Source organism: Microtus pennsylvanicus, chromosome 6 (assembly GCF_037038515.1).
Source record: "Microtus pennsylvanicus isolate mMicPen1 chromosome 6, mMicPen1.hap1, whole genome shotgun sequence".
NCBI classification, from domain to species: Eukaryota; Metazoa; Chordata; class Mammalia; order Rodentia; family Cricetidae; genus Microtus; species Microtus pennsylvanicus.
The window spans coordinates 88,399,961-88,425,536 of record NC_134584.1 but is presented as its reverse complement, the minus strand read 5'-3'; the positions used below and the strand labels follow the sequence as shown (position 1 = coordinate 88,425,536).

Below are 25,576 nucleotides of genomic sequence, written 5' to 3'. Positions count from 1 at the left end.
GAATGCTTCTGGAAGGCGGACAGCGGCTTAGACAGGAGGAATAACCAAAGCCAACAAGAAGTTCCAGAAATCACTCTGACCTCAGGGCCAGTGGACGGCCCAGCATGACCCGCACACTCATCTCTTTAGTTCTCCACAGAGAAACATTTACTTTGTTCCTGCGTTTTACTGTCGGAGGATGTAACCCATGTCCCTTAGCTGGAAGGTTTCTATGTTTGTGAGTTCGTCTCCAGGACATGGACCTAGAATTGTCACCACTAAGTCAGAAAGAGGCACCCTCAGCTTCATAGTTTCTAAAGCAATTGTCAATTAACACTCAGGCTAGAAATACTGCAACAGTCTCCACTCCGTTCTCACATCCCAGCAAACAGTGTTACCGCATGAATTGTTATATATATTCTCCTCCGATGGGCGTAAGATGGTATCTTTATTTAAAGTTTCACTTTTCTTTCAAAATGTTTCTGGCTGCATAAAATACCCATACATATGCTGTTATAGAAATACAGAAAAACTAAAAGAACACAGAGAATAATGAAGAGATTGTTTCAAAAGTTCAGTACACCCAAACCAATGTCACGTGTTACCTCAGAGGAGAAGGTGGTGGGCCTGTGTGGAGTGACCAAAAGGTAATGGCCTCACTGCGGCTGTTCAATTATTCACTTTCTTCAGCCTTGAGGAGCTTTATTTTCCTTCCACCTTTCCCCCCTTTGCTCCAGCATCTGCAGAGTGGGATCTGACGATCTCAGAGGTTGGCTGGGCACTGCAGTCTTCAGTAGGGAGCTGCTGGGTGGGTACAGAGGGCACCTGCACACCTCAGACCAGTCAGCCACCTCTGACTGAGCAGCAGTGAGCTCAGAAGCTGATGCTGTCCATTCGCCCTGAAATTCCTCATGCTCACAGCCTCACAGCAGCAGCCTGCTCCTCCCTCTCAATCTCCTCTGGGTCTCTATAGAAGTAAAGATCAGGCATACCCTCCAAGGGTGCTCACAGGAGATAGTGCCACACATGTGGAGTACTTCGGGGGCCAGCATCCCACATCAGACCCACCGAGTGAGCGCCCTTGCTGCATGGGAAGGCAATGTCCACATAGTGCAGGAGAGAGTCTGTGTCACACAGAGCATTGGCAGGCAGTTGACACAAGGTGTCCCTGAGGGACTGGTGGTCAGCCCTGGGATCAGTCACCACTATCAGCTGTAGCTCCCTGAAGGCTGCTTAGATCTGGTTAGTGAGGCTCCAGGGGTGAAGCAGCCAACAACTGGATTGGCTCCAGGGGCAGCAGCAAACTTCAGCATGGTTTGCAGGCTGCTGCTGACATCAGCAGGGTTCTCAGTGGCAACAATAGCACAAGCTGCAAACAACAGCTTCTCTCAGGTCCTCTTCAGATGTAGATGCCAGGGCTTTTCCTTTTGTAAATGCACTGCTTCCCCTGCAAGTCAAGGTTGGTGCCCCCTCGGGGGGTTCCTGCAGTGAGGAATTTGAGGATATCATTCTGCTTCATCTGCAGGACATCAAGAGCTCTGGACATTGTGCAAGTTTCTCTTTAAGTTACAATGGAAATCAAGAACAACGCCCTAATGGACCCATCCCTGGGCAGCTTGCAAAGTGGATTCATACATTAATTATATGTAGACATTAACTTTAAAATAAATTATAGCCCTCTTGTTGGTGTGATCCATTTTATTTTATTCTCTCTCCCTCCCTCCCTCTGTCCGTCCGTCTGTGTAGTGTGTGTGTGTGTGTGTGTGTGTGTGTGTGTGTGTGTGTGTGTTATGCATGTGTGCTAGCAACAGCTTAAAAGTCAGCATTTGATACTGGAAAGTCTCCTATCATGTCTTTTGAAGTAGAGTGTCTTACGGAACCTGGAACTTGTGGTTTTGGCTAGAGTGTCTATCCACTGAGCTCCAGAGTCCCACCTGTCTCTGCCTAGCACCGAGATCACAAGTGCATGATACCATGTCTGGCTTTTTATAAAGACTCTGGCTATTGAATGTAGGGCTTTATGCTTGCATGGCAAACATTTTATCCACTGAGCCATCTCTCTAGACCCATTTCTTATCATTTTTACATTATATGTTTGCTATAACAAGACTAGATTATATTTTTGGATCAAAAACTTGATTTTTTTTTTAAAAAAAAGCTAATTATTACACAAGAATTTGTCAAAAAAATTCTAAGCATCTCCAGAGTCGCACATCCCAAGTATAGAAACATGCTGTGCGGCACACAACTGTTCACTCCCCTGTGGATTTCCCTCCTAAGATGGAAAATATAATAGTTCAAGGGAGATCTTTGTCAACATGCTGGATTATTTCCTCAGGATAAGTTCCCAGAAGAGGAACCAATGACTGGAAAGGCTTAAACATCACTAGGGGATCTAAATGTTCTGCTTTATGGCTCTTCACAAAGAAAATGTATCACCACTACTTGGAAATGTTGTTTTTAATAATCTTCTAATTTCTATATCATGATAGGAATCCCACTTAAAAGTCCTTTAATCGTCTAAGATAGTGTTTTGCTATGGAGAGAACAAAGGGGAAGGGTGGTATATTATGGTTCTCTAGAGTAACAGGACCTATAGAGTGAATAGGTATGGATAGATGGTAGGTATAGATACAGATATAGATGAAGGGGATTTATTAGAATGGCTTTCAGGCTGTGGTCCAGCTAATACAACAATGGCTGGCTGTGAATGGAAAGTCCACAAATCCAGTAGTTGCTCAATGAGGCTGGATGTCTCGCTGGTCTTCAGTGTATGTTCGAATCCCGACGATGTAGGATCTAATGCCAGTGAAGAAATGAACTTGCTAGCAAGGCGAGAGCAAACTGGTAAGGAGCAAAGGCTTCCCTTTTCCATGTCCTTTTATAGGCTTCCAGGAGAAGGTGTGGCCCAGATGAAAGGTGAGTCTTCCCACCTTAAGATCCAGATAAAAGCCGTGTATCTTCCTAACTCAACCATCCAGTTCGGAGTGGATGGTCCTACTTCAAATTAAACAAAAATCCTCACAGGTGTGCCCTCTACTTTGGGTCTTTGTTCCAGATGTAGTCAAGTTGACCACCAAGAATAGCCATCACAGGTGGAGAGAGAGTACCTCCAGCTAAGATGAGAAAGGGCAGAAACAAGCCCATTGTTTTCTGGCTAGACCACTGCTTGTCGCTGCAGTGGCTGGGGCACATCTTCGATCCTGACTGTTCTGTGTCATACACAGGTAAGACAACAAATGCCATTGGTATCAGCACTGGAGTTGGCCCATTGGCTCCATCCTGGAGAGAGGGAGAAAGAGGAGACAGCGCCAGTTATCCCCAGAATAGTGAACCCAGAACAACACAGAAGGCTGTATCCACCCTACACACAGGCACCTTTTATATCACATGTACCCCAAACAGCTTTCTGCCCCAAGAAAACCTGCTTCTGGGTTCTCTTTGAGATTCCCCCAGATCATAAAATATTAAACACACACAAAATGTAGTGATATAGAACAGGGCATAACAACAGATACTGAAGTTGAGTATAGAACATGAAACAACTTCGCAAAGACAAAAACAATAATTTGAGTTTATAAAGAAGGACCCAGGTTACAGTGTCGTGTCCAGTTTTTCTCTTCGTATGTTTCTAAGCTACTGAGGACGCACCGGTGAGTTACTTTCTCACTTCGCTTTCAGTGGAAGCATCCCATCTGCCAGTCTCGTCTCTCTGTAATGTCGTTCTGAAGCCTGTGCAACATCTGCCATTTCCTAGTTATCTTTACTAATCTGAAGCTTCTCCAGCATCACATTATGTGCTCAGTGCTCTGCATGCAGAACCTTGTGACGTTCTTATGAGTCAGGCACAATTATCCCACCTATTTTTATAGATAAAGCCACTGTACGAAACCTGGCATCCTGCCTCAGAGATGAAGGAGTCATGATCTAAACAGTGGTCCTTGGCTACTAACTGTGATTTTCATAGAAGCTAAAAGAGCCCAAACAATCACTGTTTCAAAACTTAGGTCCCTTGTTTTAGCTTAGGAGGTGCCCATTTCCATGGAAACAGAAGTAACAGCAGCAGAGGGGAGAACTGGCTTTGGTAACCCTTGGAGACCATGGCTGTCTGGAAGCGGGACTGTTGCTCCCTGAATCGCACCTGCCCAGCCTGGGGCACAGAGCAGGTGGCTGGAGCTTGGTGATCATTGGCTCTGGAAACAGAGCAGATTTGCCAGTTTGACACCCGATTCCCAAGCTAAGACTCGCCAGTCAGCTTAAATAATTCAGGCAAAATTAGAATTTTTTAAAGCTAAATATTCAGAGAGACTACCTATTGTCTCGAACATTTTAAGAATAATTGCTAAATATTCAGCTCACTCATATAGAAGTTTACGTTTATCGCATAATTACTGTTGCTGAATGGCTGTTGGCTGTTGGTGGAACAAAGCACACATGTCAGGATTTCACAATTAGGATCGCATTCCTTTATCACGTATTATATAGATATTGCCATATAAAGCTTTGCACACAGATATTTTAATATTTTACCATGCATATTTTAAGACAGAGTGAAGAGCTGGAAAATGCACTGCAAACCAAACTCGACCCATCACTGTTTGGGAAATAAAGCTTTGGTAACACACGGGAGTGTTTTGCATCTTTCCTACTATGAGGGAATCGCTGAGCAACATGCTACAAAGCTTCGATTCTTTGTTATCTGGCCTTTTAGAAGACAGGATCCTGAGCCCTGATCTAAAGAACCCCCCATAGTCATCACTGCCCGGCAGCAGCCATCAACTCATGAAAGGCATTAGCAAGTGAAAAATCCATGTCCCTTGCAAATTATTGATGTATGTGACATAATCAGTTTAAAAGTGTTATAAACCACAGAGGTGATAATTAAGCCAAGAACAAGCTTCAGAAGCCACATTGGGTTTCCTTCCTTCTTCCTGTCTGGCGTGAGCTCATTCTGGACTTGGTATTGGGAGGAGTGGGAGCAGGCAGCAGAGTGGAAACACGGACGTGAGGCATTAACTGGGCCTTGACAAGAAATCTCCTGGAAGCCCCTCTGTCCTCCAGTCCCAGAGGCTGCCCAGCGTAGAGTGTCAAGATTTCCTCTTGCCAGAGCTTAGGAGTGATAGAGAACATCTGTATTCCCAGGGCTCAAGAGGCTGAGACAGGTAGATTATGAGTCTGAGGGGAGCCTGGGTTACAAAAGGAGACCCCGATTCAAAGCCCTGGTTTGGGAAGATGTTCAGTCAGTAAAGAGTTCTCTATACAGACGTGCTTCCCTGAGTCAGTGTCCACCGTGCACAAGGAAAGCCGGCACAGTAATGTGTGTCCGGCATCCCAGTGTGGAGGCAAATAGGAGGATATTGGGGGCTCGCTGGCCAGTCTAGCCAGATCAGTGAGCCCCAGGGACAGTGACAGACCCTGTCTCCCCAAAATAAGGTGGAGAAACAATTTAGGAGACAGACACCGATGTCAACCTCTGGCCTCTACGGCACGTGGACCAGCCAATACATGTGTATACACAGAAGAACACAAACACACATACACAACACACACACACCAATACCAACTCCCTCTGAGTGCAGAATGCTGTCTGGTGTGATGTGGAGCCAGCAGAGGACTCAGCTGCCTTCTAACTTCCTGCGCAGTTCTGGGCAAAGGAGTCCACGGCAGACACTCTTTCCCTCAAAGCAGATCAGCCCTGCAGTACCTCCGTCACAGAGCTCTGAAGGTCCGATGCAGAGATGTGCAGACACCTCTTTTCCTGGAGCACCGTACGTCTCAAGTGTGGAAGAAGCAAGGGTCACTTGGGGAGACACAAATAACACCCCAGAACATGGAGGGAAACAGATCAACAGTGACAGAAAGAGAAAGGCCGGTCACCCCATTTTCCTCATATCCTTTAGCTACTTTTGTTGTTGCTGTTTTCTCCATGGTTTGTGCTTACTTTTGTCTTAGACTATATAGCTCTTGCTGGCCTGGAACTTGTCAAGTAGGCCAGACCAGGCTGGCCTTGGAATCACAGAGATCTACCTGCCTTTGTCTCCTGAGTGCTGGGATAAAGGTGTGCACTATTTTTAGTAATACGTATGTATCTGCATCTGTGTAAGTATGTCCACTTCTGTGCCAGTGCCTGCAGAGGCCAGAGGCATTGGATCCCATGCAGCTGGAGCTCAGGGCAGGTGTGAGCTTCCTGGTGTGCATGCTGGGAACCCAATTTGTCTGCCGGAGCAGTCCGTGCTCTTAACCACTGAGCCATCGCTCCAACTCATCCTTTAGCTTTTCAAACACGCTTCCAGATTTCTCTATTTATTTTAGCCCAGCATATGCCTTTGAGGTACATGGGCAATTTGTCTAAGCCAACACATTATGGATGAGGTATACTAGATGCTAAACTATAAACACCATCTCTCAAGGCTTCATGAAGGCATGAAAAAAGATTGGTTAGTTGGTGGGTCTAACCAATGAGGCTTAGATTTCAAATCCCAACATATGCCATCTCCGTTCTTGAGCGGGTGCTCGCCCTTTCCCCTTTATATATACACGGATAATGTTGAACAGATCTCAACAGATGCTTTTTCCCGTAGTATATATGGTGGGGGAAGGAAAGTTTAACCCGGTGTCTGGCTTGAGGATGGCTTTTATAAGAGAGGGATGTTAGGATAGGAGGACTGCGGGACGCCGTGAGAGGCCAAGAATAATAAATGCGCACCATTTGGGAGAATGCAGAGCATCCATTAGCTCTCAGTTCAGGCAAGCTCTCCAAAAACACGGCTCTAAATGGCAGAGCTACCTGGCTGTAAACTTTAATGTTTACTTCTGAAACTGATCTTCACCAAAAATTTGAGGGAATTTAAGAAAGGTGACTTCTGAGTTTGATGTCACCATCTGAAAAAGAGTAAAATATTAGGAGCATGAGGATACTTCTGCTCAGGGAATTGCACCTCCCACTCCGCATCACGCTCCTTCTAGAAAGTAGAGGCTCTGCAGGTCCTACTATGAAGACACCAGGTGCAAGCGGGCATGTACTGCTATGCACAGGGAAGGCTATACACATAAACACCAGTCTTTCCTACGGTCTTCTTAAAGCCACACCTCTGAGTTCCCTTAGCAGGAAAAGCTGCTCCCCCCTCAGACTGTGGATGGCGTTCTTGGGTCCTGTCAGCACATCATGGGCTGTTTATGCCTGCCTCCAAAGCAGCAGAGAAGTAATGAAGATAAATGGATTCTAATAGACGAATCTCTACCCACTGAGATCGAGCCATTAATTAGCACATGAATATTTAGGAGCTGTTGACTTGCTTCTCACTGCAGAAGGTGTCTGGGAGATTTTGCTACAAATGCAAATAGGGGTCTGGGCTTGAGAACCAGGAAGAATCAGAGCAGAGAGTTGAGAGCGGCCAAGTTCCAAGCTCCCTTGTTAACTGGTATGATTGGCTGCATTTTGTAACAGGTCTCAAACTGTGTGGTTTTATTTGCTTATCTGAAAGGGGCTTCAAAGATCTCTCTGGGTTTTGAAATTATGACTGTGAAGAAGAAGGCTGCAGGGAGGGGTGGCTCCCATTTTACACAGTCTTCTCAGCCTAACCTGCCTCTGGGTTCCGGGGCCTCTTAGTCCAGACAGCACGCACTGTGGGAGGCAACCCCACTTGGATCAGGCTCAGTCTCACAGTATAACTTAGGTTTTCACCACCCACCCCAGCCTCCTATGCCAGGATGTCCTCATCTGGCCTCGGTGAAACACTCTTCACTGTACAATCTGAAGGACAAGGGTTCATACCCCACAGGCCAAACATTTGGCCAACGGGAGAAGGAGACTGGCAGAGACTCTTCCCGTACAGGACAGATGGACCAGTCTAACCAGCAGCTTTCTTTATGACCTTGTAGAACACGGGCCCCACGGGTGCACAGGGGTTACCACTTACAAAGCGACGGCCAGCTCATGCAGCCCCCCTTCCTTCTCTGTCCCATTCTCCCTGTCCCCCAGTTTTTTTTCTCTCTAATAAAGAGCATGTGAACTTGGGCTCCAGGGGACTTCGGTTTGTGAAAAATGAGCCAGTATCCTGTGCTCAGGAACCAAAGGAACACATGTGAAATTTGGTGCTCAGTCCTGTTCTTGACTCGTGATTGTTCCAGGAAAGGGAGCTCCACTCGGCACGTGTTTTCATCCGTTTGTCTATCTATAGAAAGAGACATAATTCCCTTCAAAAAAAAAAAAAAACCATCTTCAAAAGAGGGGAAGGACAGACAAGACATGGATCCCTCTCTGAGACTCCTGTCTGTGTGGGGGAAACAACCCACGTTCTCTTTTCCAGGGCCAGCTGTTTAACCTGAATCCTCAACTCAACAACAATCTCCGCTGACTTCCTAAGCCTTTGACTGTCCCTCCTGTCACCATTCCCTGCTGCTACTCATAGGCTTTTGATACTGCCTTCTTCAGGAAGTAAATCTGAAGGAAATTCTTATGCATTTCAACATGACCTCACCAGAGAATAAGTCCTAGTCCATGAGAAAGAAATGCCAGTTTCTCTAACAGAAAGCTGAATTCTGAGATTCTACAAACAGTGCTCATTTGTTGGTTCTGAGTTATTTTCTTAAGCCCCATGTCTTTTAAGCTTATACAAAGCTGAATTTGGAGGCCCCGGCCATTTCCACCAGTCCAGCATGCGTCCCTCAGTCTGGGTCCTCATCTTCTTCTGGTCAGAAACCTTGTTCCCCATGTAGGGCTGGGTATAGGGCCCAGGATGGCCCAATCTTATTATCTTTACCCTTCAAAACTACAGTGAGTGGCAAGGGTGTCTAGACCCAGGCTACAGAACTCACGTGATTTCTGTGTTTTTGTTTGTTTTTGTTTTTTTGTTTTGTTTTGGTTTTGGTGGTAGGGTTGAGATAGGATTTCTCTGTGTAGCCTTATCTGGAACTATAAATCAGATTGTCCTCAAACTCACAGAGATTAACCTGCCTGTCTCCTGACATGGAAGGCTCCCTTATTCCTTAACCAGAAGCTACAGAGGTAGAATCACAAAGTTTCCGCTAAGGAAGATCACCACCTACCATGTTGAGAAGGTACCCAAAAGGATGGAGCCAAGACCAAAGGGAAACAAAAAGGAGAAATGGATAGAGAATATAGCATCTTGATCTCATCAATTGTCAGCTCCAGTCTCTGAGCATCATGTAGTCCAGGAGTTCATTTTTATCTCAGAGGGAGCCCAATTTCTTACTAATAATCCAATGCTTCGCTTAAACTGGCTGAAATTGAGTTTCTGTCACTTGCAATCAAAGAATTCTGGCAAATACAGGTCTATATCAGAAGCAACGCCTTTGCTCTGCCTTAATACACTTTGCTATTTTTCTTTCTTCCCTGTCCGAAAGAATTGCTCTGGTCCAGAGATGAAGCAGGACTTCACTAGTGCCCTCACTAGTTAAGCTGGACTTAGGGATGGATGTGTTTGGACTCTGATCTGTCCACCACTCCATTTTTCATGTCATATAGGGATTTTGTTTGGATGTTCTCACAAGCTCCAGCGTAAACCAAGAGAAGTCAGCCCAACCAGCGTGCGCTGCTTGCTTTCATGCATGCAGCCGATAGAAGGAAAAATGAAGTGTTTCAGTGTTGTTTAGCCTGGTTCTGAATCCGTGTCAGGTGAGTGGAAAGCTTGGCTTTTCACCACGGACTTTCATGATCGTTTATTTTCATGGCGTCCAGAGACATAGACAGCTGAGTAATTACATAGCATGGAAGCACCGAATTGAACTCAATAATTACACGGACGCTTCAGCGTCGGGAATAAAGAGTTACCAAAATAACACATTGTTCCTGACAGAATGGGAGGAAATCACAGTTCTGGAGCAGCTGCCTTCCTTGAACCTCACGCCCAGCCCGTGGCTCTGGGTAGTTTTGCTACTGTGCACACACGTGAAAACAGCTAAGAAACGCACTCCTGTGAGTGGGGCCTGCCTGTCTGAGGGGTATTATGTGAGTTCCTTTTTCCTCTTATTATTATTTGTATTTCTTTTTTTGTTTTTGTTGCTACTGTTGTCTGTTTGTTAAAGACAATGTTTTTGTTTATTGTTTTGTCTTGTTATTTATTTGAGAAAGGGCCTCACTATATAGCCCAAACTGGCCTGGAACTCACTATATAACCCAGTTTGGCCTCAGATTCCCTACAATCCTCTTGTTTTGGCCTCCCAAGTGCCAAGATTGTAAGTATGAGCTCTTACTTGAAAAAAAAAATCTGTTACAAAAATTGATTTTTACGTAATTGTCATTCTCGCTTCTGAAATGTTTTCTTCATATTATGGGGCCTATATCCTGGTGTCTGTAGATTGTGAACGGGTCCAAGATGAGATCGTACTGATCATAATTGATGTAAACCAACCCATTACTTTATGTGTTTGTTCCAGGGTGCTGGTGAGTACACACACACACACACACACACTCACATAAACACACACACACACACACACACACACACACACACACACATATATATATATATATATATATATATATACTAAACTCTCTCTTACACACACACACACACTCACAAATGGTAGCAAATATTTCTTGCCTCATTATTTCCCCTTGGATCTCTGAGAACAGTCCCAGCCCTTCCTAGTCATGCCCATTGATTAATCTACCCTGGGATAACCCAACTATGACCCTGTGATTAATACTTCTCCCCACAATCACTAGCTGATAGAGAATTGAGTGTGGGTTATTTTTTATGTTTTGTTTTTTTTTTACAAGAGGGGAAACCCCACATACTGTATGGTGTCCCTGTCTATGCCAAACCGCGGGATTTCTATATCAGGGTGTTATTCCACAGACAGTACCTAAAGCAGACCTACAGAAAACTGTTCATAAGATGATACAGACTGATGCAAAGGGATGCAGGGAGAGCTCTAGCCACAGAGATGCCAAAGGATGCAGGGAGAGCTCTAGCCACAGAGATGCAAAGGGATGCAGGGAGAGCTCTAGCCACAGAGATGCAAAGGGATGCAGGGAGAGCTCTAGCCACAGAGATGCCAAAGGATGCAGGGAGAGCTCTAGCCACAGAGATGCAAAGGGATGCAGGGAGAGCTCTAGCCACAGAGATGCAAAGGGATGCAGGGAGAGCTCTAGCCACAGAGATGCCAAAGGATGCAGGGAGAGCTCTAGCCACAGAGATGCAAAGGGATGCAGGAAGAGGTCTAGCCACAGAGAGGAGTGGCTCTCCTCAGCTGGCGTTAGACATATACTAGACAGATACTGCAGGAGATTCTATAGAACAGTAACCAAAACACTGCAAAGCCCGTCTTCCTATCTGACACACCTAAAGTCGCTGCGGGTAGAAACTGTCAGTGCAAATGAAGGCAAGGAGGGCGGTGGGAGGCAAGCATGCTGGTTGGGGTCTGCTCGGAGACGTCTAACAGACATAGTGATTCTGCACAAGGAGAAACATCCCCATGCCAGAACCAGAAGAGAAGCGGCATTTGAGTGTGGCAGCAGAGTAAGGAGATAAACATTTGACCTCCCTGGGTACCAGTGCACGTAGGAGCCTGCAGGGAAGTCACTCAAATACATACATTAGTACAACATGAATCAAAACAAAACAAAATAAAATAGATAAATTTAAGGGAGAGGAGGAGAAGTTTGAAAGGATAAAAAATTAAACTACAGTTCCACCCCGCAACTGAACCTCTTTTGTACAACTTGAGAGAGGTGCTTTAAAGGAGGGGACTCCCCAATACTCTAGTGTACTCCTCTGTACAAGCTGTGGGGTTCCTGAATCTTTTTCTCTCTTCTGTGCAGGTCTTCACGGTTCTCTAGGAAAGGGGCCTACAACAAAGGCCAAAGCAGAAAAAAAAGGGGGGGGGGGACTCTGCAGTCCAGTCGCCTGTTATCTGGCCATTCTTATCCTAAAAAATCACCCTGGAGATGTCTGGACACACAGGGACAATTGGAGTCCAGCACCGTTTTTCAAAAATGGACCCTCGGCAATACAAGAAGATTGAGGGAGTTCTCTGAGCTGCACCATCACGGAGCAACTAGTTAGCATGCACTGCCCATCTCTAAATGTGTTTCTGTCTTGATTTTTCTCTTGCCTCATGGGGACTTTTAAAAAAATCCAGTCTTTTTACCTCCATGTCACAGTAAGTCTTGCCTTCCTACTATTTCCCTGAGAGGTAAAATTTCCCAGTGTGCCAGGTTGTTGATTGTCAGTGTGACAGGATCTAGAGTAACCCAAGAGACAGGACTCCAGAAATACCCCTGAGGAAGAAGTTGCATTAGATACCTCTGAGCATGCTTGTAAGGATGCTCTTGATCAATTGAGATGGGAAGACCCACCCTAAAGGAAGGCAGCTCCATACCTTGGGGTCAGGTACTGGACTGCATAAAAAAGAGAAAGCTACCTGGACACGGGCATCCATTGTACCCATCTTCCTTAGTGAAGACACAGTTCCTGAGGCCTTGATGGGATGTCCTCAAACTGTGAGCCAGAATACAGTCTTTCTCTCCTTTAAATGCTTCTGCAGGGGCATTTGATCACAGAGATAGGAAAAGAAACTAAGATGGAACCCTACTCCTCTCTTTTCATTGTCCAAAGATCATTGTCTTAGTTAGGGTTTCTGTGGCTGGGAAGAGACACTATGACCATGGCAGCTCTTATAAAGGAAAAACATTTAATTGGGGTGGCTCACTTACATTTTCAGAGCTTTAGTCCATTATCATCATGGCAGGACATGGTGGCACGCAGGCAAGCATTGGTTCTGGCTACATCTTGATCAGAAGGCAACAGAAAGTGGACTGTCTCACAGGGCATGGCTTGAACACGTATGAGACCTCAAAAGCCCACCTCCACAGTAACACTTCCTCTGACAAGACCACACCTCCTCCAGCAAGGCCACACCTCCTCCAGCAAGACCATACCTCCTCCAACAAGGTCACACCTCCCATTAGTGCCGCTCCACTTGGGGGCCATTTCCCTTCAAGCCACCACAACTATTATTCCTGAAACTGATTAGTTCAGTTTTCTAGTTACTGTTTCTTGTTGCTGTGAAGAGACTCCATAACCAAGGCCAATTTTAAAGGAAAATATTTAATTGGGAGCTTGCTCCTAACTTCAGAGGGTGGGTCTTTGACCATCACAGTGAGGAGCACGGCAGCAGGCAAGCAGCCATGGCACCAGAGCAGGAGCTGAGAGCTCACATCTAATCAGCAAGCAGTAGAAGTGGCAGGCAGACAGGGAAGGAAAGAGGGAGGGAGAGAGAGAGAAGGGGCTTTTGAAACCTCAAAGCCCATCCCTTGTGACACCTCCTCCAACAAGGACATATCCCCTAATCATTCCAAACAATTTCACCAATTATTGACCATGCATTCAAATATATGAATCTATGGGGGCCATTCTATTCAAACTACCACACTCAGTTACCTATATAGCCCAATATACTATATCAATAATCCTGGAACCTCAGGCCCCCTCAGACTCACTGCTGGACACTCTCTTCTCAATATTCAAAATTCAAGGACTGGACCAAATACTGACATGGCCACCTTACAGGACCGGACACACTCAACAAAACAGATCTACAGACCAAACAATGCCTTCTCCCAGATGTCCCAAGAGTTAATCTTGTTCCTTCCAGAGAAAGAGATAAAAATGTTTTACTTTGTCAATGCAGTTGCATCATGTATGTTTGTAACTGTTTCCATGTGATGTATGAATGTCATTCTATGTTGACACAGCATGGTGAAAAATCGCAATATACCCCCAAGTAGGTACAAAGAGCCAAGTGACAAACCTGGTACCACTTCAGATTTTTTCATGCTGAAATTATTACTTTATTTTTTTCCTATTTTTATATTCTTTATTTCTTGGCTTGCCAACTTAAAAACTACACATGTATGAGTGTAAATGTGGTTGGAAATGTAGTAAAAGGCCCCCAAACTATGTGCTTATAAGCTGAGGTACTCTTATATTTAAAAAAAAAAATCAAAATGGTACCTTTGGATCTCTTACATGTTTTGTTAAATATTTCTATAAATTTTTTTTAATGTGTATGTATGTGTCTGGTGTGTATGTATGTATATATGGTGTGTGTATGTATGGTGTGTATGTGCAGTGTGTGTGTGTGTGTGTGTACAGTGCATGTGTGCCATGGTGAGCACACGGGGATGAGAAGACAACCTTCAGAAGGTGGTTCTTCTGCCCTGCGTTCTGAGGACTAACCTCATGTCACCCCCAGGCTTTGCTGGCAAGGGCTTTTACTGTGGCACCCTCTCACTGGCCCAACTCTCTCACAGACTCCTTCAACTGCTATTTGTTTATACAAAGCAACGTTCATAAGAGTCATAAAACTTTCATTAAGCTATATAATTTAACATTGGATACACAAATTTTGATAATGGTTTTCTTCCAGTTTCTAGAAATAATTCTATTGCATTTTTAATAGTCACGATTAAAAATAACTTTAAAAAAACATAAAAACACCTCTAGGCAACAGGCACCACAAATCCTGATGAAAGGGTCTAGAGAGGCAGTTCCACAGCTGGGGAAACACACTGCTCTTGAGGGTGAGGCAAGTTCGGTCTGCAGCACCTAAGGCAGCTCACAATTGCGTGACTCTTCAGCAGTTGTGAAGAATCCATGGGCACTACCCCCCCCCACACACACACACATTCTGTCTTACTTAGGGTTTCTATTGCTGTGAAGAGACACCATGACCACAACAGCACTTATAAAGAAGAGCATTTAATTGGGACTGGCTTACAGTTCAGAGGTTCAGTTCTTTACCACCATGGCAGGTGGCATACAGGTAGGCATGGAGCTGAAGATGGAGCTGAGAGTTCTACATCTTGAAAGCAACAAGAAGTGAACTGGTCTCACTGGGGTGGTTCATATATGATAACACAAAACCTGCCTCCATAGTGACACACTTCCTCCAGCAAGACTACACAGGTGTCTTGTGGTCCAGTCACTCTACGCCTCTTAATAGTGCCACTCCCTGTGGGAGGTATTTTCTTTCAAACCACCGCATACCACTCCCTAGCCCCCAAAGACTTATAGTCATATCATAATGCAAAAAAATGCATACAGTCCCTCTTCAAAGGTCCTCACAGTTCTATAACAGTCTCAATAATGTTTAGAAGTCCAAAGTTCAAAGTCTCTTCTGAGGTTTATGTGATTTCTTAACTGTAACCCCTTGTAACATCAAAATCAAAAAGCAGATCACATACTTACAACATATCATGGCACAGGGTATTACTATTCCAAAACATAGGGAAGGGAGCAGAGTGAAGAAATACTAAACCAAAGCAAGATCAAAAACCAGCTGGGCAAACTCTGCATCTCCTTGTCTCAAAATACTCTCCACATCTCCAACTCCCATTAGCTCTGTTGACTTCAACACACTTCTTTCTCTTGGGCCGGTTCCACTCCTGGCTAGCAGCTCTCCTCAGTAGGTATCCCAGGCTCTGGCATCTCTAATGTTTTGAGGTCCTCAAGGCAACTCAGACTTCTAAGACTTTCTTTAGTTTCTTTTCACAAGTTTTTTCAACTTTTGCTGAGCAGGATCTTGCCCTGGGATCACCACTCCCTTTATTCCATTTCTTTGTGTTCTTTGTTAAAATCGTTTTTACTGAGCTATACAAAGGATAACAAGCTTACAGTCCACAACCCCAGAGAACCTAGACAACAAAGGGGACCATAGAGAGACATTGTGGATCCACTTAGGAAGGAGAAAAGATCTCCTGAGTAAATTGGAAGGGGGGAGGGAAGAGGAGGATAAAGGGAAGAGGGGAAGAAGGAGGGGAGTGGGAAAATTTATTACACTTCTTAATCTGTTTATTTCCTTGAACACAGAATTTAGCTCCAGACCAGTTCCTATTGCCTACAAGATGAAGGACTCTCAGCCGCTCCTCTCCAGCACCATGTCTGCCTATATGCCACCGTGGCCTACCATGATGATAAACCTCTGAAACTGAAATCCACCCCAATTAAATATATTCTTTCAAAAGAGTTTCCATGGTCATGATGTCTCTTCACAGCAGTACAAACCCTAAGGCACACATACACAAGCATACATATAATTTTTAAAAATTAAATCTGAGCTAGTGACCTCTGAGAGAGCAGGCCTGAGTCAGCCACCTCAGAGGAGGCAGGTCCCAGCCATTGACCTCTGTGGAAGCAGAGCCACGGACTTCTGCAGGAGCAGGCCCGTGACAGCAACCTCCATGGGAGCAGACCTGAACAACCTCCAGGATTGCAGAGAGACCTGCAGGAGTGCCAAGTGACCTCAGGGAAGACTGGAACTGTGCTCCTGATTCCACCACAAGGAAAAACCATGTGAGACATAGCCCTGGAAGAATGATCATCAGAGACACGTACCCAACTGCACCAATCAGAAGAAAAGATGGGTAGACAACAACGTAAGAGCACATTCAACCCCACAAAGTGCAACATGGCACCACCAAAAACTAGTGACTACAACAGCAAGACTTGAACACCCCAACACAGATGAAACTGAAGAAAAGGACCTAAAAATAACTTTAGGAAAATGTTTGAGGCCCTTAAAGAGGAAATGAAAAATTCCTTCAAAGAAATGAGGGAAAAGACAAACAACAAATTGGAAGAAATTAATAAATCTCTTAAAAGAAAACCAAGAAAAAACAATCAAACAGGGGAAAGAAATGATTCAAGACTTGAAAATTTAAATAGAAACAATAAAGAAAACATAAACTGAGGGAATTCTAGAAATGGAAAATATGGGGAAACAATCAGGAACCACAAGTACAAGCATAAATAGCAGAATACAGGAGATGGAAGAGGGAATCTCAAGTGTTGAAAATATGATAAAGGAAATAGACTCATCAGTCAAAGAAAATGTTAAATATAACAAAAGTTGACACAAAATATCCAGGAAGTATGGGTACCATGGAAAGACCAAATCTAAGAATAATAGGGATAGAAGATAGAGAAGAAGTCTAACTTAAAAGCACAGAAAATATATTCAACAAAATCATAGAAGAAAACCTTCCTTACCTAAAGAAAAATATGCATATGAAGATTCAAGAAGCTTACAGAAAACCAAATAGACTGGACCAAAAAAGTTCCCTCACCACATAATAATCAAAACACTAAACATACAGAATAAAGAAAGAATATTAAGAACTGCAAAAGAAAGAGGCCAAATAATATAGAAAGGTAAACCTATCAGAATTACACCTGACTTCTCAGTGGAAACAATGAAAGCCAGAAGGTCCTGGTTAAATGTTATGCAGACATTAAGAGGCCGCAGATGTCAGCTCAGACTACTATACCCAAAACTTTCAATCACTTTGGATGGAGAAAATAAGATAGTCCATGACAGAACCAGACTTAGCCAATACCTAGCCACAGAACCAGAACTAATCAAAGTAATAGAAGAAAAACTTTAACCCAAGGAAATCAGCTACATCTACAAAAACACAGATAATAGATGATCTCACAGCAGCAAATCCCAAAGTAGGGGAAAATCACACACAATAACATCACCAACAACAAAAACTAAAACAACAGGAACTAGTAATCATTGGATGTTAATATTCCTTAATATAAATGGACTCAACTCACCTATTAAAAAACATAGGCTAACAGATTGGATACAAAAACAGAATCCATCTTTCTGCTGCATATAAGGAACACACCTCAAACTCAAAGACAAACTTTGAGTAAAGTGTTATAAAATTTTTTTAATCAAATAGACCTAAGAAACAGGCTAGTGTAGCTATCCTAGTATCCAACAAAATAGACTTCAAACTAAAATCTATCAAGAGACAAGGACATTTCATATTTGTCACAGGAAAAATACATCAAGAGGAAATCTCAATACTGAACACCTATGCCCCAAATACAAGGGCATCCTCATATGTAAAAGAAACACTACTTATGTGGGAGTCCCCTCTGTATGATGTAATTACCATTAATGAATAAAGAAACTGCATTGGACCTATAGCAGTGTAGAACTTAGCTAGGCAGAGAAAACTAAACTGAATGCTGGGAGGAAGAAAGCAGAGTCAGTGAGAAGCCATGGAGCCACCAGAGACAGATGTGCTGAAACTTTGCTGGTAGGCAGATTCAATGCAATGCCAATAAAAATCCCAGCAAAGTTCTTCATAGGCCTCGAAAGAAAAATACTCAACTTCATAAGGAAAAAAAAACAAACCTAGAATAGCTGAGACAATCCTATACAATAAAGGAACTTCTGGAGGCATCACAATCTCTGACTTCAAACTTTACTACAGTGCTATAGTAATAAAAACAGCCTGGTATTGGCATAAAAACAGACTCGAGGATCAATGGAACCAAATTGAAGATCCAGATATCAATCCACACACCTACGAACACCTGACTTTTGACAAAGAAGCAAAATATAAAAAACAAGCATATTTAACAAATGGTACTGGCATAACTGAATATCAACATGTGGAAAAATGAAAATGGATCCATATCTATCACCATGAACAAAACTCAAGTCCAAATGGACCAAGGACCTCAACATAAAGTCACCCACACTGAACCTCATAGAAGAGAAAGTGGGAAGTACACTTGAATGCATTGGCACAGGAGACCACTTCCTAAATATAACCCCAGGAGCACAGACACTGAGAGCAACAGTTAATAAATGGGACCTCCTGAAACTGAAAAGCTTTTGTAAAGCAAAGAACATGATCAGCAAGACAAAATGTCAGCCTACAGAATAAGAAAGGATCTATCCCCACATTGGACAGAGGGCTAACTTCCAAAATATACAAAGAAATGGGTCATTAAAAGAACAAATAATCCAATAAAAAATGGGGTACAGACCTAAACAGAGAACTCTCAACAGATGGATCTAAAATGATTGAAAGACTCTTAAGGAAATGTTCAACATCCTTAGTCATCAGAGCAATGCAAATCAAAACAACTATAACAGTCCATCTTACTCCTGTCAGAATGGCCAAGATAAAAATCGCTGATGACAGTTTATGCTGGAGAGGATGTAGGATAAAGGGAACACTGTTCCATTGCTGGTGGAAGTGCAAACTGGTACTGTTGTTCTGGAAATCAGTATGGCGATTTCTCAGAAAATTAGGGAACAACCTACCTCAAGACGCAGCAATACCACTATTGGGTATATACCCAAAGGATGCGCAATCATACCACAAGGGCATGTGCCTAACTGTGTCTATAGCAGCATTATTTGTAGTAGCCGGAACTGCAAACAATGTAAATGCCCCTCAACTGAAGAATGAATAAAGAAAATATGGTACATTTATACAATGGAGTATAAATATAATTTATTTATTTATAAACATTTATTTATAATTTATTTATTTAAAAACAGTGGAAAAATATAATTACATCTTGAAATTTCGTGGGCAAATGAATGGATCTAGAAAACATATTCAGTGAGGTAATGCAGACCCAGAAAGACAAATATAATATGTACTCATTCGTAAGTGACTTTAGACATAAAGCAAAGAAAAAGCAAGCCTACAATTCACAACCCCAGAGAATCTAGACAACGAGGACCCTAAGAGAGACATACATGGATCTAATCTACATGGGAAGTAGAAAAAGACAAGATCTCCTGAGTAAGTTGGAAGCATGAGGACCATGGGAGAGGGTAGAAGAGGAGGGAGGAGGAAGTGAGGGGAGCAAAGAAAAATATATAGCTCAATAAAAACAATAAAAAAGAAAATACAACTTCCACCATGTTAACTTTCTAAGATTCGGAGGTTGTGTCTGCTACAAGATTTAGCCAATCCTGATAGAAGTTCATAAATGTAGGATGAAAATAGGAAATAGGTTTGTACAATTATAGATCAAAGGAGCTGGAAATCTAATGAGTTAAATGTAAGAAGGTGAAATTTAGAACAAAACATTTTCTATAAGGGAATATCGTCTTTAACAAAAAGTAAATCTTAAAAACAAAACCTGATTGGGCTAATTGTTATGGATTTCTTCTTCAGAAAGATTTTTAGAAAACAAATGTTGAGTGTAGTGTTGTATTAAGGCCGTGATATTGGACATAAATGCCAAATTCCTCTGTGTTAAATTTCCTTTTCATAATGGAGACTACAGGAGATAAAATTCAACAACAATAAACAATAACATTCAAAATTTAGGTAAGCTTACAATAAAAATATAATATTTTCTGCACATAATAAAATAATTGTTATTAGGTCTTAAGACAATGATCACTACGAATACCTTATTTTTAGAATAAACTTTGATTCAGGTTTATAGCATTAAGATGAAAAACATTACCTCTCTACCTGTGTTCTCCTCTCTCAAAAACAAGTTTTTCAAGGCTCTTATCTTGTCCGGTTTAATATTTTTTTGTGTGTGTTTTTGAGAGAAGGTTTCTCTGTAACTTTGGAGCCTGTCCTGGAAACTAGCTCTTGTAGACCAGGCTGGCCTCAGACTCACAGAGATCCACCTGCCTCTGCCTCCTGAGTGCTGGGATTAAAGGCCTGCGCCATCACTGCCCGACTTTAAATTTTTTTTTAAGTAGTGATTCTTTTTTTTTTTTAAGAAAAAAAAAAGCTATTAGTGCCTTCTCAGCTTCCTTAAAGCCTTATCCATAACCAGGCTAGGCCTCTGCCCTTACAATCAAGGGTCTTCTGCTTTCCACTAAACATCGTGTCTTTAAAGGTAACGACTTTGAGATTAAGTGTCGTTAATACTTTAAAAAAGAAAATTATCTGATCAGCAGTCTAACTTAAAATGGGTAATACAGAATCTTTGTCAATTAAAAATCTATTCTTACATATGGATTTGAGTGTACATGCTAATGTTTTTACATAGTTTATGTGATACCAACTTAGCCACATGGTCAGATGAATTAAAGATTTTAAATCATCCCAAATTTCTCTTATTCTATAATGTAACTGAAAGTTTAAAACACAAATACATGTAATCAAACAGTCTCATCAAGAGGCTGTCTGGTTCACTAATATCTCCACTCTGTCTCCAAGTGACCTAAGATGCCTTTGTCTCTTGGGCAAACATACTGCCTTTGGGACATGTGGCTCCTTCTCCAAGGTACAGCCTCATCCTCGGGAACAGTGACTCTCATCTGGGGACTCTATATATCAGAGTCCTTTGACTCTGTGATTCCTACAGTCCAAAGACTGGTACAATGCCTTAGCTCTGTGTTTTCAGCTTTCCTTGAATAGCTACTGTGTTCACCTACAGAAGTATACATTACACAAAAAAAAAAAAACAAAAATGCCAAAATATTTATCCTGAGAGAGCGATGCGTCTTTCTAGCTCACAAGCTATTTATTGTTCTGTAATTTCAGAGCACACTTCTGGGAGGTGTTTAGCAAGTCACTAGCACTGGCGAAAAGGGGATAGTGGCGCCTAGTAATTCTGTAAAGGAAATGGAAAAGCAAGTTTCTGAGCAGAGAAGGCAAAATTGATAAAAGAATAGAAAAAATAAAACCCTCAAAAGTAGGCTGTGTCTAATTCCCTCTGGCCTTACATTGTACATGTTCATACCATTATTGCTGCTTTTTTGTCGAGACTGTTGAGAACTTGGGATCACCCATAGACGGAGCAGGTGGGCTTCTGCGGTGTGATTTCTGGGGCAGGAAGACTCCAGGCCCCCAAATAGGTTCTTCTCCCTGGCTTGACAGGGCACATTAAGTAGCAATTGCTTCAGGTTTCTCTATCTAAATGCAAATAACTCAGGGAAAGATAGTAAGTTATGAGAGTCTTTAGACATCAGTGTGATTAGCTTACTAGCGTGCTTCCCTGGAAGACTCCTGAGGGAACCCGCTACAGAAATGGCCACGGCGTAGGGATCCGTCCACAGTAAGTCCCACAGTCTCAATCTCCACCACAGTACGGACTCCAGGGCTGGCCCGTCTGCTTCTCGGGTGTGTGGGAGTTGAGCAGGAGGCCGGGAAGCATCAGAAGCGTCTTCTCTGACAAGCAGAATCAACCACACTGAAGACCTGAGGGGAAGGAGCAACGGATCCATGTCAGAGGTCTTGAGTCTCAGCCAGAAAAGCAGGCAAGGACCTGAGGAGAAAGCTAAGATTCTGGTGATCAAAAAATGATTAGGCTGGAAAAATAGTCAGCCTAATTATTCATGCATGAAAAGGAAATTAAACAACAAGATACCAGATTTACCCATAAAATGAAGGGAAAAAAGGGCTATAAAATGATGATACTCAGAGCAGAAGAATACAGATGAAAACGGGCTGCTGGGGGGAATACAAATTGTCTATTTAGCAGCATGGATCAAAAGACCTTAAATGTGTGAACCAGCAATTCTAGCTCCAAGAGCCGACCGGAATAAATAAATGAGCATGTGCATCCAATTCAGCTGCGGGCCTTTTCCCCACAATAGCGCTTGTAATCACAGAGGTACCAGGAATTTTCTAAATGACAGACAAAAAAAAAATGGTCATAAATCATGGTTCGAAACCACAGCTGTATACTACTCCTATTTTGAAAGGCCATGAACATATATTTACTAAGAGGGAAAATGATTAATGATCTTCCAGACGACGGCTGTAAACGGGTGTACTGCACACTCAAATCAGGTGTTTTCTGTGTAGGTATCTCTCCTCACCGAGAGCTATTTGCTGACACGCAAAGAGTAGCTACAGATGTTGCGAAATCATGATGTCTTTTTTTTTCACTCGTTGTTTAGCTACCCTTCTAGAAACGTCCCCAGTAACTGTGTTCGCATATGTTGGAACCTGAGCAAAGAGGTATTCAATGGGAGGAGAAATTCTCATACGAGGACAACTCTTTCGGTTTGAGCCAAGGATTTTAAATCAGCTTCCCGATGTAGTCCGTAAAACTCTGAGGAAAAGGGATAAGAAATGCGGGAAAAGAGTTTTGAAGCCGATAAATCTCCCCGTAGCATCAAAGAGGAGGAAGGCTGCAGCACCGTTATTTCCGCTCAATTGCCTGTGAAAAGAAAAAAAAAATATGGTTTCAGCAATGTGAACAGCAGGTTTCTCAGCTGAATTGGAAAACTCGCCCCAACAAAGGCAAACAGGGGGGCAAGAGAGTTAAAAGCAGCCTTGAAGAAGTGCTTCAATTAACACAAGGTTCATTCAATTAGAGGGGCTGTAGAGTGAGCAGTCAGTCCAGGCTCTCGTCCTCCCATGAGTCTCTATCTGCTCCTCCTATCTGCGGTGGGACTGGGGGGCTGCCTGGCATTGCACCTGAGCATGGGGCGCCGGCAGCCCCACCACCAGCCAGGACAACTACACACAGGAGCAGTGGGTAGAGAGAGGTCTTCCTGATTCTGCTAACACTGCACCCAGATTCATCCATTGCTTCACAAGTCCATGACCCAAGGAGAGTCCTGCAGTTCAGCACAGCTGCTAGAGCTGGCCACTGAGCGCTCTCCTCCAAGCCCCCTGCTCAGAGCAATCACAGCATCCCAACCCTCAGACACGGCTCCAGCAGGGGTGAAAAGCAGAAGCAAAGGGACTAGGAGAGCTGCCCCCAGGGTTGTTCTCTGGTCCAGGTTCCCCTCCTCTTCACCCTGTTTTTACAAAGAATAGTCTTCCCACTTGACAAGACTTGCTTTGCAATTATTAGTGAGCACAGTGGTACTAGACCTAGAATCCAGCACAAGGAGTGGGTAAGACAAGACACATCCAGTCGTGGAGTTAACATTCTGGTAGAAGAGACAATGAACAACAGCGAACTAGTAATGAAATGATGATGGGGTGATAGGAACAGTGGAGTGAGACGGAGCCCTGGGCCAGCCTAGGGTCCTGGGGCGTGGTGTAAGACCAAAATGCATTCAGTGTGGAATGGGAAGCCAGCTGGGGAGTCTTAGGATGGAGAGTAACACTATCTTTATATATACACACACACACACACATACATGTATACATTTATATAAGCGTGTATGTGTATATACATATATATGTATATTTATGTGTATGTGTGTATATAATTTCTGAACTATTTTTAAAGCTGCTGACTGACTTACTATGGAATTTTACATGAAATCCTTCCAGGGTCTTTATTTAAAATGCATTATAACCTTTTCCCTCACTCCCGTTCAGTTAGATAATGAAAGTGATGGGCATCTGACTAGGAGCTCTGAACCCAGGCAGAAGCATTTTATACAGCAACCGCGTACGTAAACTCAAGGGCAAATAAAGTTCCCAAGGTAAGGGGATGGAAACTGGTGAGGAAAGACGGTCAGCCATGGAACCAAGCACTGCTAAATTCACTCTCGGAGTCCTTATTCCCTGCCTGCTACCAGCGCAGTCTTGGCCGGCTTCCATCCTTAGAAGGTGGTGATAAAATAGCATGAAACAAGCATTCCCATAGTTGGAGATTATTGGAATGTATCTAAGCCACCCCTGTGAGTTCCCGAATTGGTACCATGCTGGAGGAGCACGGTAGGGTTTAATTTCGTATCATCACACTGAGCATGCTCAGCTAGGTACCACAGCTTCAGATGAATCAGATAGCAACAATATCTACACGCTTCTTCTCTGTGCATCGTTTATTTCTTTTCCCAGAAAGTGATGAAATTTTAGAAACAGACTTTGGCAAAGAAATGTTCCTATGTTAAATAAAAAGGGGAGGATAGATATCCTAACCCACTCCGATTTCTAAGCACTCTTAAATATCGGTATGACTCTACCAGAACTAAAGAGTGTTGCCTTTTGCTAAAATCTTATGCTGAATTAGTTGTCCAGGTGAGTTGCGATCCACCGCTAATCCACAGAGGACTTGGCAGAGTGGTGACTGTTCTGCAGGGTGAGTCGTCTGAGGCGCTCTGATGCTGCCCCTGTGACATAAGGCTTGGCATCGTATCATGCGGTCGCCTAGGAGACAGGGCTTCTAACAGCCACTCTTGACTTGATTGCAATGTCTGCCCTACAAGTGAATTCATAAACTTTAGAAACCAGTTTCATCAAATTGAGGAGCCTGGAGAAAGTTCTACAGTGTGGAGAGGAGTGTGTGGTGGAGAGACAGGGAAGGGGAAGACGCCACTCAAGAGAAACTCTCCTGACGGGACTGAGAGGCAATGTTCCCGGATAGACTGGAGAGCAAAGATGGGCAGTAAGTTCAAAACCTGGAAGAAAGGTAGGAAGGCCTCAGTGTCCAACAAACCTTCCCATGGGTTTGTCTGCCTTCCAGCCACCCACTTCATCCAATCAAGGTGGCGAGTTACCAAGAAGGAATCGTTCAGGCAAACGCCACAGTACTGTGTGCCTGACCATCTCAGCCTTCACTGTCTCAGATAAGCAACTGTAACACTGGGCCATGAGACAGAAATCTCAGCACTGGTGCTGGGAGATGGGTCAGCAATTAAGAGTCCTGTGCCTGCAGGGGCCCTGGATTGGCTCTCCAGCTCCCACTTGGTGGCTCACAACCATCCTTAACTCCAGTTCCAAGGGAACCAACACCTTCATCTAAACTCCCTGGGCACCAGGAGCACACATAATATACAGACAGACAGACAAAACACCCATACGTGCAAAATAGAATTAATTAATTAAAAAATTCTCCATCATACTTTACCCACCTCTGCCAAATCACAGCCTCTCGCTTATCTGAAGTAAACAAACTTTTATCTTCTTCACTCTTGTCGGTCATTT

At 43.4% G+C, this 25,576-nt stretch overlaps 1 pseudogene; it reads right to left on the bottom strand.

The window, feature by feature from the left end:
- Positions 1-681: 681 nt before the first annotated feature.
- LOC142853087 (small ribosomal subunit protein uS2 pseudogene) lies at positions 682-1,525 on the bottom strand (annotated as a pseudogene).
- Positions 1,526-25,576: the final 24,051 nt, after the last annotated feature.